This window comes from Triturus cristatus, chromosome 11 (genome assembly GCF_964204655.1).
Source record: "Triturus cristatus chromosome 11, aTriCri1.1, whole genome shotgun sequence".
Lineage (NCBI taxonomy): Eukaryota > Metazoa > Chordata > Amphibia > Caudata > Salamandridae > Triturus > Triturus cristatus.
Window position 1 is genome coordinate 354559666 of NC_140594.1, and position 16760 is coordinate 354576425.

The following is a 16760-nucleotide window of genomic DNA, read 5'->3' on the forward strand; positions in this document are numbered from 1 at the left end:
GCAGTGGGTGGTACAGTGTACTCGATTTATGGATCAAATCAAGATGATCCCCAGATTTTTGAAAACTTGGAAACAGAACGTGCCGCGTGGCTCAATCCTCTAATATTATGTGGAGACCTTAATATATCTTTGGATCAGCAGAATCACGGGGGATATTGCGGTCAGAAGCCGAGGGTATACAGGGCTTTTTCTTCTCTTATTAATAGCCATGGGTTGGTAGATATCTGGGCTACAAAACATCCAAACAACCCTGGGTATACATATTACTCCTGTCCGCATAAAAAATATGTGAAGATTGATTGCTGCTCTGGCACAAGAGATGTATTAGACAGGGCCGGTATTAAGAAACTTCCAAAGATAATATCCGATCACAACCCTCTAATTTTAGAAATTGAAATAGCAAATTTTAAGAAACCACGGAGCAAATGGACATTTGATAGAAAGTTGCTGGTGAATAATGAATATATTGCATATATAAAGCGTTGGTCACAAGAATATTTCGATATAAATAGATTTAGTGCTAGCAGGGGGGCTGTCTGGGAATCTTTTAAGGCTGCTCTCAGGGGTGAAACCATTAGCTTTGTCGCCAGGACTAAGACTCAGGGGATGATTAAAAATCAGCAGTTAATGTGGGATTTGGCCAAGGCAGAAGAAGAACATACTACGATAATAGCACAGGGATTAGAAGGGGCTCAAATGATGTATCGGATAATTGCTTTAAAAGCAGAACTGAATAAATGGCTCTCACAAAGATCTGCAGAGGAATACCATTGCCATCGGAATGAGTCTTATGAAAACGGGGAACAGGTTGGCAGGAGGCTAGCCTTACGTACCAGGCAGAAGATATCTATGAATTTAATAGCCTCTATTAAAATAAACAGACAAGCTTATCCTGACCCAGAAGAGATTATTAAAGGGTTTCAGGGCTATTATCAAACTCTATACCAAGATGATATTGATAAAGGTACTCTGGAAGTTTTGCAGGAGATATTGTGATTAATGACTGGTATTGAACTTGGTGGGGGCCTGGAGGGGTCTATAAAAGAAGAACTTGAAGAAGAAATCACTTTGGAGGAAGTCGACATAGCACTGCATGGAATGGCACTAGGGAAAGCCGCTGGACCTGACAAAATACCGGTGAAGGTCTATAAGATCTTAGGTACAACTATAACACCCCTTCTAGTAGATCTGTTTAGGGGTGTACAATGTAGTTGGAAATCCCCTGAATCATGGAAAGAAACTGATATTATAATTTTCCCCAAAAAAGGGAAACCAAAAGATAACCCATCTTCCTATCGCCCGATAACGCTGATTAATTCAGATACGAAAATTTATTCTAAGATCCTGGCCAATCGGCTAGGGAGGGTTATAGAACATCTGGTGTCCCCGTGGCAACACTGTTTTCTCCCAGGTAAAGGAACTACAGACCATATCCGTAGAGTTATTTCTCTCTTTGATATCATAACCGGGACGGGGGCCAGATGGCTATGATCCCCCTCGATGCCGAAAAGTCTTTTGATCTGGTGTCTTGGGAGTTTTTATGGGGGATCATGGGGCTGAGTAGTTTCGGCTCACAATTTATAAAGGCAATCAAAGCAATGTATTGTCAACCAAGAGCCCAACTACAACTCATGGGGAAGGAATCCGGCAATATAATTATAGCAAGGGGTACCAGGCAAGGGTGCCCTTGCTCCCCTATCTTATTTGCTTTATATATCAATCTGCTAGTGCTGAAACTCCTACAGACAGAGAAGATCAAACCAATAAAAACTCAGGGATACCAGACTAAGGTATTGGCATATGCCGATGATGTGGCAGTACTCACTACAAATCCAGCAGAGGCAATAGAGGAAATAGAAAGGATTGCTGAGAGTTATGGACGCTTCTCTGGCTATGCACTGAATAAGGCAATAACAATTGTTATATGTACAGATAACGTAGATTTTAATGATTCCAGATGAGCAGATTCAGCCGTGAATTTAGGGGTCAGCGTTAGCGCTAAGGTGGGCTAAATTGTTAAGTGTTACTTTGAACCTCTGCTTAAATCAATAGGCATGGATAAAAGGAGAGTGAATGGGCTACATTTGTCTATCATAGGAAGAGGAACTTTTTAAAAATGGCCATGTTACCTAAAATTCTATATCTGTTTCGTGCGATACCTCTAGCAGTGGAAGACAATATATTGAGAGCCTTGGAGTCAACTTTTTCTAATTTTATATGGCAGTAGGGGAAGGTCAGGAGGGCTTTAAAATATTTGGCCTTACCACAAGATAGAGGCGGTCTTGCAATTCCTAATATTACCTTATACTATTGGGCGGCCCTCCTCCATCAAATGGTCTCCCTGTTTGTAGTGGATAGAAGCAAGGACTCAGGGCAAAGGCTGAGAATACATACAATCTACGAACTTGCCATAGGTAAAGAAGCGCCTGGGTTGCTCGTAAGACAACTAGAGCAGAGCTATTATAAGAAGGTACGCTTCAAAGTAATCCACGGCTCTTGGAGAATTTGGAAACAGGTCTCTAAATTTATGGCAATTCCAAGAATCTGTAGATACACCCCCCTGTGGCGTTTATCAGTATTTCCAGCCCAGGTCAACTACGCTAAAGAAATGGGAAACTATGGGGGTAGAAACAGTTGGGGATTTTTATGGGGGAGAGCTAGACTTTCAATTCATTAAGCTTCAGCAAGTGTTTGGAATACCAGATAATCAATATTTTAAATACGTCCAGATCAGTAATATTCTTAACTTGTGTAGACCAAGGATTAAACTCAACAAGATCCCATTGATGGAAGTTATCACCTGGGAATCTAGTAGAATCAGGAATATCTACAGCTTGCTGCTTGAAAAAGTACCAGATGATTTTGAAAGAACGGAAACAAGCTGGGCAACGAAATCCTGATGTAGATATATATATATGAGCCTATCCCTAACTGCCAAAATACTGTTATCCTCAAGTTTAAAGGTTCAATTGTATAAAACTATATTTAACTTATATTTTACACCATCCAAGCTATTTATATGGGGGAAAAGGACCAATGATGAATGTCCTAGATGTGGGATAGGACCAGCCACATTGATTCATATGCTGTACGATTGTGATAAACTCTCCGTATTGAAGGAAGGGCTGCTTGGCTTTTGGGAAGAATTATTTGGTTTTAGATTGCAACCAACCCCTACGCTGTTGATCCTGGGGTATGATAGCTTCTTGGGCCTTAATACCGCACAGGAGTATTGCCTGTTTCTTGGTACTGCGATATTCAGGATATGGCTAGCCGCAAGATGGAAAGACGCAGAACCACCAACATTCCATATGTGGTATGCCAGGCTCCTTGGAGTGTATAATCACGAGATGGCAATATATGCCTGTAGGGGCAGGCAGGCCAAAATTTGGGGAAAGAAGATATGTGCATATATCTCTGAATGGAACAGATCATCCAGGGAGGATTGAGTAAGATCCAACGTAAGGCCTTTTTTTAGGCATGCTCTACCCCAATGCTGTTTTTAAGTCTGATTACGGTCTGATCAGGGGGCCTATATAGGAATATTAATGCAGGGCCAGAAATAATGAATTGTTTAATTGTCCGGTATGCTGATTTTAGCAAGAATCGCAGTAGCTCTACTTTTAAATCTGTCTGTATTAATGATTTTATGATCTATTTTAGGTATTGCAATCCTTTTGTACTGTATTGACTGTTTTATGATTCGATTGCTATTTATATTGTAACTATGAACGGTATTTTCTGGATATGTTTGAATAAAAAAATAAAAAAAAAAGGAATCTATTTATCTCCTAAGTTATCTATCCTTACTGCTAATATTTCAGCATTCTTGAGATCTTACTGGACGAAGAATGAAATAATGGTCTTCATAGTATCTCAACAGTTAAAGAGTAAAAGTTGGAGAATCTACTTGTTTTTCGCTCTTCCCGGTTTCATGCGGGAAATGTAGCACCATCCTTTAGATTTGCTATTGTTGTGCTTAGGTGAAGAGCTAAGAACACGTTTGAATATCACATTTCATTCAGAGGGCCTGATTACGAGTGGGGTGGTTAATAGCATGTATAAACCCCTCGTGCATACACCCCTGTTAATGCATGGGTCGGAATTATGAGTTTGAAGGTATTTAATGCTTCTGATAACTATCGAATGCATGAAATAACTCAACCTTTGTTGAATTTTGGCAGGTCAAAACCTGTTGAAATGCAATGGGGGAAAAGCATACAGTGTTTACTGTATCATGCTGATTTTGGGGTGTTAAACACCAAAATTCATATGCTATTCCCCACAATATTGTAGTAGGTGTTATTTATCACACCCGATAATTAAAATACTCTGTGGTATATTTATTTATGTGGTGGGGGTAATAACACCTGCACTCTTAATCAGGCCCTTTGAGTTTGCTGTTTGCCAAACAGTACTTCAGGCCCCCAATTTGTATTTTGTGCAACTCAGTAGTCCCAATGCTGGGATACTCTACAATCAGTCATGCTGATTTTGACGACAATGTATTCCTATCAGGATCAATGTGCTCTATGTTCTGGCTCCTTTATAGTCCCACCCGTTTCGAGGAAAAAATGTATGGCTTTAAAATTGATCTGCTAATAGCCTAATACGCTTGGCTGCTCCTTAACATTCACATGCAAAATTCACGGCTCGCCTACATTTTCTTTCTTGCTGGCGGTGGAAGAGGAGATGGTCCTGCCTCAGTTTGCAGCTGCCTCTGTAATTTGTTTTTATCTCTGTTGATAAATGGTACTTACAATGCAGCCTTTTCAAAACTTTTGTAGCTTGTGAAACGGATTTACTAATGGCGGACCCTTACAATTCCTTCATCCTTGTCTAGGAAATTACACAAAGGGACTCTGTAGGGTACAGCTGATGAAGATCTGGTACTATTAGGTCCTTTGCAAAGTAAAGGTAACTTATGTGGTGACAAAACCAGACTCCTAACTAGAAGCTGTATTAGTCATTTAGAGCTTGTGTGTGAATTAGTAACATTTTTCTAGACTTACTCTGTAATATTTTAGTCAGTCTCGGCAAACGAAGGCAGCCATATGTTGGCGCCTACTAATGTTTTTAAAGCTTGCCCTTTTAGTTCTGGCCTAGAGTCAGCTTTAGCTGTTTTCCAGACTTTAGCACTAACAGCAGTAGTGTGAGACATTCGGAGTGGGGGCATTTGGCCTTTCTGTATTTGACTGTACGGGGAAAGGGGCTGTATTGCAGGGAAAATAAGCCCCTGCCCTCTTGTTTTCTGTTTTTACCAATCATGTGTCACACTGAGATACAATTGGGCTGTTTTTGCAACCTTAACTACTACGTAATCACGTACCCATTCTGCAGCTTGGGGCATGGGCATAAAGCAAAATGAAAGCTCCCTCCCCCCCATAGAATGTGATTTAGGGTCTCTTAGTCTCTCTTAGTCTCCCGTAGGGGCTGCAGGTTCCAGTGTTAAGCCCTTGGCTTTGGGGAAGCGACTCGGGCTGGTAGTGGACGTCTCACGCCTGTAGCCCCAACTGCCCCACCCCATTCTCTTATCACGCAGGCCCTACACCAATGGGTACAGGGCTTCAGCAACCGGAAGGAAGGACTTCATATAAAAATAAGATAGCCATTTTAAAACCGTGTTGCTTGGTAGTTACATACAAGAATTAGTAAATATTACAGAAACACTGTACACACGTGATTTGTGTAATATTTTATGGGTTTGCTGCCTGTGAGAGTAAATTATATCCTTCTTCGTATGCCCATTATTTCCAATTGCTGCCAAATAGTGTGACTAAAACTTTTATAACATAGAGATGCATCTTTTTCATAATATCCACTGCAGCAACATGTTTCTATGATCTATGTTACACACAGTTTATGAAACTGAGGCAAAATCCTTCTTCTGCTCTTCAAGGAGGCAAGAGAGGGCTAGAAAGTGACCCCTCGTACACTCGTAGAAGTGCCACTTCAGACTTTACATTCTGTTTTGACCCTGCCATTGCAGGCCACAAACAAGGCATGGGCTATGTGGCGTGTTGTGGCATGTGGTACATAGAAAGCTTACCGGTTACCATCGCTGGCATCATCACTGTGGAGGTGTCTTGCTGATTTCACTAACCTTCCTCACTCAAGAGGTGTCTGGAGCACCCACCAACTGCTATCACCCTGGGCACGGGAGCCACTCAATGCCAGATCCATGGATTTGGCTACAGAGAGAGGCAGGGTGATTGCTGGAGTGTTTGACTCACCTGGTGCCAAATGCTCATGATGGAGAAGGCACTAGACAGGAATAAAAATCCACTATGTAGCCCTGATTTCACTGTACCAATTTTTGTTGCCAATGTGTTAAGTACATTTATTTGTAAAGCTCCTTGCTGCCTTGATAATCAGGTGTTGTGGCATTGAAATGTAAAAGTACTGCAGGAGGAGAATTACCAGAGATTACAGTTTTAAGAAGCCAAGATTTTAATTGTTTTCTTAAGATAGGTTCAAATGTTTCTGAGCAGAGTGCTTGAGGTAGGGCATTCCAGTGTTTGGCTGCTATGATGGCAAAGGATCTGTTGCCTAACCTGGCGTGGTGATAAAGTAGGAACCCTGAAAATCTTAGTACCCTGCATGCAGTATATGGAGAGATAAGCTGTTGCTGATAGATGGGGCTCCCTTATAACAGGTCCTGAAAGTAAGACACAAAGATTTGAAGATAATGTGCTTCTGTTGTGGGTGCCAATGTAGTTGCAAAGATGTTGCGATATTGATTCGCTCCTCTGGTGGTTTAGAATGAGGCAGGCTGCTCCATTCTGCATCTGCTGTAGCCTTTTGATTGCATATTGTGGCGAGCCTTTGTACAGTGAATTGCCGTAGACCAGCACAGATCGTATTAGTGCATTGATTTTTACGACAGTGCATAGGCAAAAGAGAAAGGGCTCATCTAAGCAATTTAAGTGTATTCACAGGTAGATGCTACTGAAGATATGTATGTCTTCAAAGACAACTTGTTTTCAAAGCAGCAAAAATGTCGATCTTATATCTTAGGTGTGGGCAGGTTTACTCAACTTCTTAGGCCACCACAAGTGGTAACATAGACTTTGCACGTTAAACGGCAGCGTCCACCTTTTAAGATAAGGCTGCAGGAGCGCACCTAGGACAAAGGACACTTGGCTGGTTACATGTAAACATATGTGCACATGTGTGTTGGCTGCACATATGAGACTACCATTGTGCGCCCAGTAACTGTTCACAGGTAGCCTTGTGCGGAGGGGACTCTGTATGGTTAGATTTTGACCTGGGGTAGGCCTTATAATAGTATGGACACACAGGTTTTCACCCTAGAGCACTGAGGGAAAATTTGCCTTATGGTCAGTTTTTAAGACTACGTAGGAATTGCAGTAAGATCACGGATTATCGTAGTCAAGCCAGGGATCTGACTAAAAAACTCACTGAAAGAGATTACCCCAAAATAATCATCTCCAATTGCCAAAAACGAGCAAGAAACCAACCGAGAGAAATCCTCTTGGAACCGAAGAATCTTCCAGAAAATGAACTACCCTTGACCTGTGTAACAACTTACAATACAGCATCTAACATGATGACCAAATCCATCAATAAGCATTGGTCAATTATCAACACTGGCAACTTACATTGGGAGAAGCCCCTTTTTTCATTCAAAAAAGCAAGGAGTCTAAAAGATACTTTGGTGAACACCCGTCCCATTACAACTGGTAAGATGAATCCACCAACTATATTGAATGCCTGGGGACTACCAGACATCGTAGGCCACTACTCATGTGGTACCTGCAGTGTTTGCCACCTGACCAGTAATACAAAGACACTTGATTTGGAACAAGGCAAGACTTGGACTCAAAGGACGCACACGAATTGTAACAGTACTAACGTGGTCTACCTGATCAGGTGCCCGTGCGATCTCAAATATATTGGGATGACAACAAGGAAGGTCAAACAGAGAATCTGTGAACACCGTAGTAACATCAGGTGTAAAAGGGTCACGACCAAGTTAACAGAACACTTCCTTGCGAACAACCACACCACAAATGACATGCGATGGACCATCATCGAACAAATAAAGGCTGGTTGTAATATACAACAGAGGATTTTTGAAAAGGAACAAAGGTGGGTGTATAGGTTATCAACCCACACAAATGGCCTTAACCCCTTCCATGCTCATGACGGAACGGTTCCGTCATGAGCCACGGTTGAGCTGTGCTCATGACGGAACCGTTCCGTCATGGGCCCGCCCGCGCACGAACCCTTCAGCACCGCGGCGGAATTCGCCCAGCGCTGAAGGGGTTAATGAGAATATTCCCTGGAATACTGTACTAACAAGATAAGTATTCAGACTGTTATATAGTCTTATGTTATTTGCCACTCAACTATTACACCTGTCACTTAACTATTATCTTAAGTACATTAGTCTAGTATATGAGTCCTGATTTCATTCTGGTACAAATCCATTACACAGGTCAGGATGCGTTAGGATGCACAGTATATATACACTTCAGTAATATCAACCCATTCTATGCGGATATTCTGTGCATGGTTTAATTGTTCCTGAACACTACTAGTGGTGATTGAACAGCGTTGGCCCCCTTTCACCTCTGTACTATATGGTGTGCTGTAATTTTTATATTACACCCCCCATAGTCATTGTATTGCCATTTATTATCTTTCCCTGTAGTACTGCTGAGGTGAACTTGGGACCTCGGTATTTTTACATGGATTTACTATATTCCTTATTGGATCTCTATAGTTCTTCCCTCTTTGAGTGTTGTGTCGAGTTAAACACACCATTTCTCCTTCCCAGCATTAACCTAGTCTTTCATGCAGATTGCGTAATTATCTAGCTTTTTTTCCGCGTTTTAGTACATTTGGTTGTTGACATCTAATATACGTGTCCACCTTGCCGGGTGTACAATTAAGTATTATCACTCTGTTTATTCACGTCCGCAATTTCTTATTGTAATTATAACTTTATTGTTCGGCTACCTTACACTAGCGGCTGGCTTGCGTACCACGTGACCTTTACGCAAGCGTCCCCGCACGTGACCCGGAACTATCTCCTCAATAGTGAGACGCTGTCCGGGGCTTTCTTCACCAGGGGACTGGACTGATCACCGCTAGGCTAATATGCTTTTCGATTTGTGGGTCTGAGTGAGTACACTGGTGTAGTAGTGACACCCTAAGCAAGCTTTAGCATGCCGGGTTCCTCTGTATGTACATTTTACAATTTTGTCTTTATTTAGATCTGATATCACATATCGAGTGATCCCGTCTCCCTTGAGGTGTGCAATTCCTGCTCTCTAAGTAAGCGCACTTCTCTCCCCTCCCCTTCTCACTTTCGATCGTGGGTTTATCACAATCTTTTAACGGGTTACCACGCTATGCGAACTTGGAATTCACGTCGTTTTTAGCGGCACGCCCTCCATATTAAGTGAGGTTGTGGCTTTCTACCCACCACTATACTTTAGTTATGCGTGGGTTCACTGTTACCATGACTATCGGGATATTTCCCGTTTTTCCCATGGTTCTACTGGTGCACTAGTACACTTCTACTCTTTTTAGAGTATACAGACACCCACTCCTTTGAGATGCGTATGAGTGGGAATCAATAGTTTTATTCACTACTGTTCTTGATGTGTGATTACTGATCGCCTGCATTAATTATGTTTGTGATTGCGTGAATACACAAACAGTTACCATCGATGGAATTCGTCTAATATTTCACAAATATGGCATCGAAACGGTTATTTTTGGCAACTAATATGAGTACTGACTGTGCGAATAGAATGACGACTATATGTATTTCTATGTGTTTGTCTTGTGTTCGTCTGTGCTTTCTTTACAGATTTTTTACTTTCAACGACTTGGAGAAAGTTTTCCTAACCGTGAGTAACGGGTTAGGTTTCTACTACTGACCGTGGCCAGGGCACACCTTAGCGAGTGTGTACCTTCCGGGTCAGTTTTTTATGGTCCTGACGAAAACCTTAGTAATATCGATTTAATGGTTGAAACATGTAGACCTGTAAACTTTTTTCACAATTTTTATTAAGATACCATAGGTCAATTTAACCTTTCGTGGTATCTTCACAAATTTTTAACCATTGTCCAAATTACCCTAGAATAAATTAATTTTTGGGCTAAATCTGGCCAATATTTATTTTTTCAAAAACATTCACTCCAAGAAACCAGCTCCACTGTAGTCAGGTGTCGCAGCACACCCGGATGGCACTCGGCTCTCTGGGTGGGGCCCCAATGATGAAGCATGTCACCAACTAGGTTGGTGAGTGAGGGGCCTTCTAAAGAAAGAATATTTCTTCACCTACTCCTCTTGCCAATATCCTTAGACAGTTCTCTGTCTTCTGGGTAGCACTCCCTCATTTTGTTTGATAGCACTCATAGGTAAGTTCAGTAGGGTTTACTGGTTTATCTTCAGTGTCACTGTATTTTACACATAGGGGAACATCTGCCTTAAAGTAGAGTTTTGCTTTCCTTAGGTCTGCAAAGTCTAGTAAGGTATCAAACTGGGGTGTAACATGTTTGCCAAGTTGGAATATGCAAGTTTAAAAAACCTACATGCACACCTTTTGGGTCATACAGAATTGTCATACTTCTCTGGCTCAGCTCAGGATCAGATTCCATGCATTTTGTCACTGTGCTCCCCAGCAGAGAACACAAAGGAGTAATTATCAGTGATTCGCTCAGCTTCTAAGGAGGAAAGGAAGAGACCTGAATCTGCGTCTGGTAATTATCTGTTGTACTGTACCAAGGTTGGGACATCCCAGGCCCACTGAGCAAAGTAGGGAGCCCAGACATCTGGAACCACCACAGACGGGGACTCCCCTTTGATGTTTGGTGGGAAAGTCCCCAGCATTGATGCCGGGTAGGGGTGGAGCTGAGGCTCACCGAGGTGATGAGAACATAGACCGTCTTGATTTTCCTGGCATGCTGTGCAGGAGGATTGATACCAGAAAAAGAGAAGGGGTTTGTCCATCTCACTCTACGCAGCCGGGGCAATGAAATACTCAAAATAAGAGTGCTTTTATCTCTATGCTTCCTTAATATTATAAGCACAAAGTGGGTGCATATTCAGCCCAACATACATTCCAATAGGACGTAGTCACCGGATCAAGTGAGTTCTAGAGCAATCGTTCCCTTCCTTTCTCTTAGTGACCGAACTGCTCAAACCACATTATGCTGTTTTGGACTCCTCCATTTATAGGGTTGCCATGTTTTGGCCATACTTATTAAAGGCCTCTTCAGGACTAGGAAGACCAGAGAACCTAAACCTAAAAAACTTAAATCATGACATTTCAAATAAAGTAGCTTAACTCATACAAAAATGTTCTCATTATTAGATGTCTAATAGCTCTTCTACCGTTGTCCTCTTTGTGTGTGCTTTTCTCCTCTTTGCCCATGGCTTTTGTGCTCTCTCCTCCCCATTTTTCACTCTTCCCTGACATTTCCCACCTCTTATCCACTACTAATTACATCCTTTCCGGAGCCACTTCTCTCACTAGACTTGCTGCCCTTTGCCCCTTCTTTCTGTCATCTCTCCCTGCCCTTTCTCTTTCTCTCTGTTGTGGTCTCCTTGTTCCCCTCACTCGGTACACACCTCAACCCTTCCCTTGTCACCTCCTGACCGCTTATCCTCTTCTCTCGACTTTCCTCACCCTTTAATCCTGCGATCTACTCTACTTCCACCCAATCTGCTGTCTTAGGGCCATATGTAGGTAGCATACAAGTTACCACTTCTTAAATACCGAACTTTACCGATTCGGTATTTAAGAAGTGGTAACTCGTATGTAGGTAATCATTCGGTAAATATTACCGAATCGGAGAAATTCGGTAATTACCGAATCGGTATTTACCGATTCGGTAATGAGGCATACCTTCCCATTGATTGAATCAATGGGAAGGTATGCCTCATTACCGATTCGGTAAATACCGATTCGGTAAATACCGATTAGGTAATGGGGGGAGCACATTCAAGGGTGGCAGGGTGTCACATTGACACCCTGTTGCACCCCTGATTCCTGCATGTGTGCACATGTGGCGCACATACATGCCCTAAGGGCATGTATGTCTGCCACATGGCACTGTTAGTCCAGCAAAATATTGCTTTTTGCAATGAATTCGGTATTTAGCACCAACATATATTTGGTGCTAAATACCGAATTATTTTCCCTACACATCACTCATTTGAGTGTCACCTACATCTCATTTCAGGATTCGGTATTTACCGAATCGGTAAAATTACCGAATCCTGAAATGTTCCCCCTACATAGCAAAAGCCTAAATACCGGTCGGTAACGGTATATTTACCGAAAATCGGCCGTTATCGACCGGTATTAGGCTACCTACATATGGCCCTTAATGCCTTATTTTTTATTGTTCACTTTTTCCTCACTCTGTCCTTTGTCCTATATCTGTCTCTAGTCCGAAGTGTCCATTGCTTTGTCATCCCTTTTCTTCTCCTCCCTCCCCATCCTCTCCAAACTGCCCTCCTCTCCCATTGCCACATTTCTCTATAAGGTGTTTTTATGCCTTGTCGCCATTGTTCTCATCCAATCTCTCTCTCCCCCTTCACCCTCACTCATTCCATCTACTCGCCTCATACCTCTGACTTCACTTTCCTTCCCCTTGCCTTTGGACTTTATCCTCCCCCTCACACATGTCCACCACTCATTAATGTCATACTTCCCTATACTAACTCCCCTCCCCCTCCACCTCCCCTTTACTCATCCAAACCCCCTCTCATGACTATAAACTCCTCAACAAAAACAAAAAATGCTAGTCTCTTCCCTATTTTATCCCTCTACTATTCCTTTTTAATCCAAATAACAGACCAACATGTCCAACATTTAATGCATATTTCCCTATACTAACTCCCACTAATTCTTTATGGGTTCCGGAGTAGCGTGCTACTCGCCGAAAAATCACTTCAACACCTCATCAGGGGTAGTAAGCACGGTATAAATGCAACTACAATACAATACAATACATTTTTTAACACTCTTTCATACTCAATACAAGTTGTTGACTGCATCACACACAAAAATTCATCTATCACACTCGCATGTCGCACTCATTGCCTTCAGCGCTGATGCCATTACATTCATTGGGATCACACTCATCGTGAACCACTCCTCACATAAAGCTTGCATCACACTCATCATTTCACTACAGGACCCACATCTTAGCACCACTGCCGTCACACTGACACCATCACACTGACAGTTCTGCATGTTCAGAGTGCCTGAAGGGTGTATAACTTGTTTCCTATTAATTTTCTGTACATTGGTGACTCATAGGAAACATTTGTGTTCATTCTTAAAGTAAGGCAATGTAAGTGGAAGTTTACTTGTGTTTGGATTCTGAGACCAAAGCCCTTTTTTCCAACCTCTGTAACAATACATATGTATACACAGACATATATATAGGTGGTTTCAGTCAACATTCTTCAGCCATCAGACTGTCGCAGTATTATTCACCCACCACAGCTCTTACAGCATAGGGCAATGTATTAGACCACTCCAGCATTGAGTCCCTTCACTAACAGTAACATCGTTTTGCCTTCGCACAGTATGCACAGCATCCCCAAAAGTAGTCCCCTTCAGTGCCTAGGATTGTTGGGCCAATGTTAAGTAAATGATCTCCAGGAACTTCGTAGTTGGAAAAGTATTTATTCAGGTTTCACAGAATAAAGGCCAACACAGCATCAAGCAGGAACAGCTGCTCACGACTCCCAGTCTCCAACTGATCATTGATGACACCTGGGGATTCCATGTGTCATCAATGATGTAGACTATGGAATACTTACATGCAAATAAGTAATAATAATAAAAGACAGACACAACACATCTTCTCCCTTTAACTTAAAATAATGAACACTACATTTACAATAAATAATCTTATATAACACGCATCCCCTCTTCCTACAATGACTAATTCACAACAACCTAAAAGTACACATAAGCACATATTATAAGAATGAAATCATCAATTCATAACAAAATCCTTTAGGTATTCCGGTGGTTTAACCACCCTACCAAAACTATTAACAAGAGCATCATTGCCTTGAGATTGAGGATGGGGTTCATAAACAGAAGATTCCTCCTGTCCAATTAACTCTGAGGAATTAGAATGAAGAGCAACACCATCAGAAATACATTCAGGATTAACCCCATCTAGAAGATCATCATTCTCAACTTCAGAAGAAACAGAAGGAACATCACCTTGACCTGTAACCTCAATCATACTAGAATCAGAAGAATTCTTCTCAACCTGTGCTGATTCCCGGCCACATTCCTCCCCAATATTCTCTTCATCTAACCAGTGAAAACTCCTCATGCAACTAGTTCCTTCTCCACTCCACTCATTGAGTTTACTTTTGCATTTTACTATTCTGTCCGTGTGCCAAATTTTTCCATCAGATAATTGCACAGAATTTTTCCCAAGACTGACTACAGAAAGAGGCTTAGAGAATTTACTTTGCCCTTTCCTTACTTTAAAAGGTAATCTAACTTGTACCTGATCACCTATTTCAAAATTTATTGATTTAACCTTGTTTTTACTGTCATAATAAATTTTGTATTTCTTTTGGTGTTGTTCAACATTTCCTTTGACATGTTCAGGTGACTATTCTAGTAACCGTGAGTGTTTCATCCAACACTGGTTATCTTTTGTAAACGGAACACGTCCTTTCATAATAGTGAACGGACTATAACCAGTGACAGTAGGCGTTAGACGATACATCCAAATCATTTTCTTAACCCCTACTATCCAATCTTGGTTCCTAAGGTTCGCTAATTGAATAGATTCTTTAATCACTCGATTGAACCTTTCCACTTCACCATTCCCACTAGGATGATAAATTGACGTAACTCTGTGTTTTATGCCATTACGTTTTAAAAACTCCTCAATGATGTGATTTTTAAATTGAACTCCGTTATCAGTTATAATATCCATTGTGCTATGCACGCGTGGGTTCGAATCCCACCTTCGTCGCCACTTTTATTAAGTAAATGATCTCCAGGAACTTCGTAGTTGGAAAAGTATTTATTCAGGTTTCACAGAATAAAGGCCAACACAGCATCAAGCAGGAACAGCTGCTCACGACTCCCAGTCTCCAACTGATCATTGATGACACCTGGGGATTCCATGTGTCATCAATGATGTAGACTATGGAATACTTACATGCAAATAAGTAATAATAATAAAAGACAGACACAACAGCCAATATGCCCATTTAAAGAAATTTATATTTTTCTCCTTTATAAACATGTATTTAACCTATTTTCTTTTGAGAGGGCTCCACTGACCCTGCTTTAAGAACCTAAATGGAGCTTGAATTGCCCGGAATCCATCTTTGAATAAGCTTTATAGCCATTCTAAGAAGTACACATATGTGTGTGTATGGATGCACGCACACAACCAGGCAGCCATCTTTGGCGTATGGTGCACTAAAATAATCCCAAAATGGCCACCCATTCCTCTGCATGCCTGCGGATGCACATGCAGATTTTTGTTGTTATTTATACCAAAAGCATTCCCGTGCTTGTGCATGCATACATATGCATGAATAGCAATCATAGAATGTTTTTTTCACCAAGTAGAACAAAGGTCTTCAAAAGTTGGCTTCCTGGGCTTCTGCACGTATTCATATGCATGGGTGGCGGCCTAAGAATGCCCTCTGTTATACTTTAGCATTATCTTTCGCTTCCAAGATGCCAGTGTTGCTTTCTTGGAATGGTAAAGTAAAAATAAGCTATAGCAAAGAAAACGAGCATTGGCAAAGCAAATTACGCAGCAACTAAAGCCGCTTGGCTTTGTCAGTGCTTTTTAAAGACGCCTCCTTGTGTTGCTTAATGTGGTTACGCAGCTATAGACGGATACAAGGAGGAGGCTTTGCTGCAGATGTTTTGTTTTGGACGGCACTGCTCTCTGTAGCATGTAATTCAAAAAGCGTGCTCTAAATTACAAACATATAAACACAGCTGCTCCGTGTAATCTAAAGGCACCATCTACTAGATAGTGAGGTTTTATGCATTGTTCGTCTTTAGTAAGACATGTTATTTCAGCCCATTAAAACCCTCAATCACAGCTGCTCGGTATTCCCAGTAGTCTGTAGCAGGAATTACCGCCCATCACGATTATGCATTTGAATATTTTACCTGGATTATTCTAGTAGCCGAAATGGGTGAATTACTGGGCAAAATGTGGAAACCAGAGCGGAAACGCTGATACCTGCATGTTATTCTCCCCCAAACCCCCTTATTAGGAGGGTTCAGCCCCACCCAACCCACTCTCGCACCACCTGGAGACAAGAATGCAGCTTGTTAGCTGTAACTCCTGGTGGTCGTAGGATCACGGGGCTGAGGTACTACCAGTGGTCGAAGTGGGCGGGATGGGCAGGGCACGGCGTGCCCCCACTTCTTTAATTCTATAGCTTCCGTTGCCCTACTTTTTTTTATTTTGAACATGCGTCCCTGGACGTAAGAAATATCCAAGGCCTGCTGAAAAGGCTCGGCATTAGTGGGTGTTCGGAGACGGTCGGGTAGCAGAGAAGGAAAAGGTCTTGTCTCTTGCTTCCTGCCCAAACAAGACAAGAAGGTGTCCACTTCTGCTCTGCCGCTGGCAGCTGCCCCCCCCCTTTCTTACTCTTATTCCCTCTCTTTCTGTCTAGCTCTACTTGACTCAAGAAATAGTTCTCACCCTCTCATTCTTCCAGTCGTTTATTTGTTCCCCTGTGAAATGGATGT

General features: G+C 41.9%; 1 protein-coding gene across 2 annotated transcripts in view; it reads left to right on the plus strand.

Annotated features, from left to right (window-relative positions):
• The window catches only part of CCDC60 (coiled-coil domain containing 60), a 639895-nt gene that overhangs the window by 534547 nt on the left and 88588 nt on the right, over window positions 1–16760 (plus strand). The gene's annotated exons all lie outside the window — the stretch shown is intronic.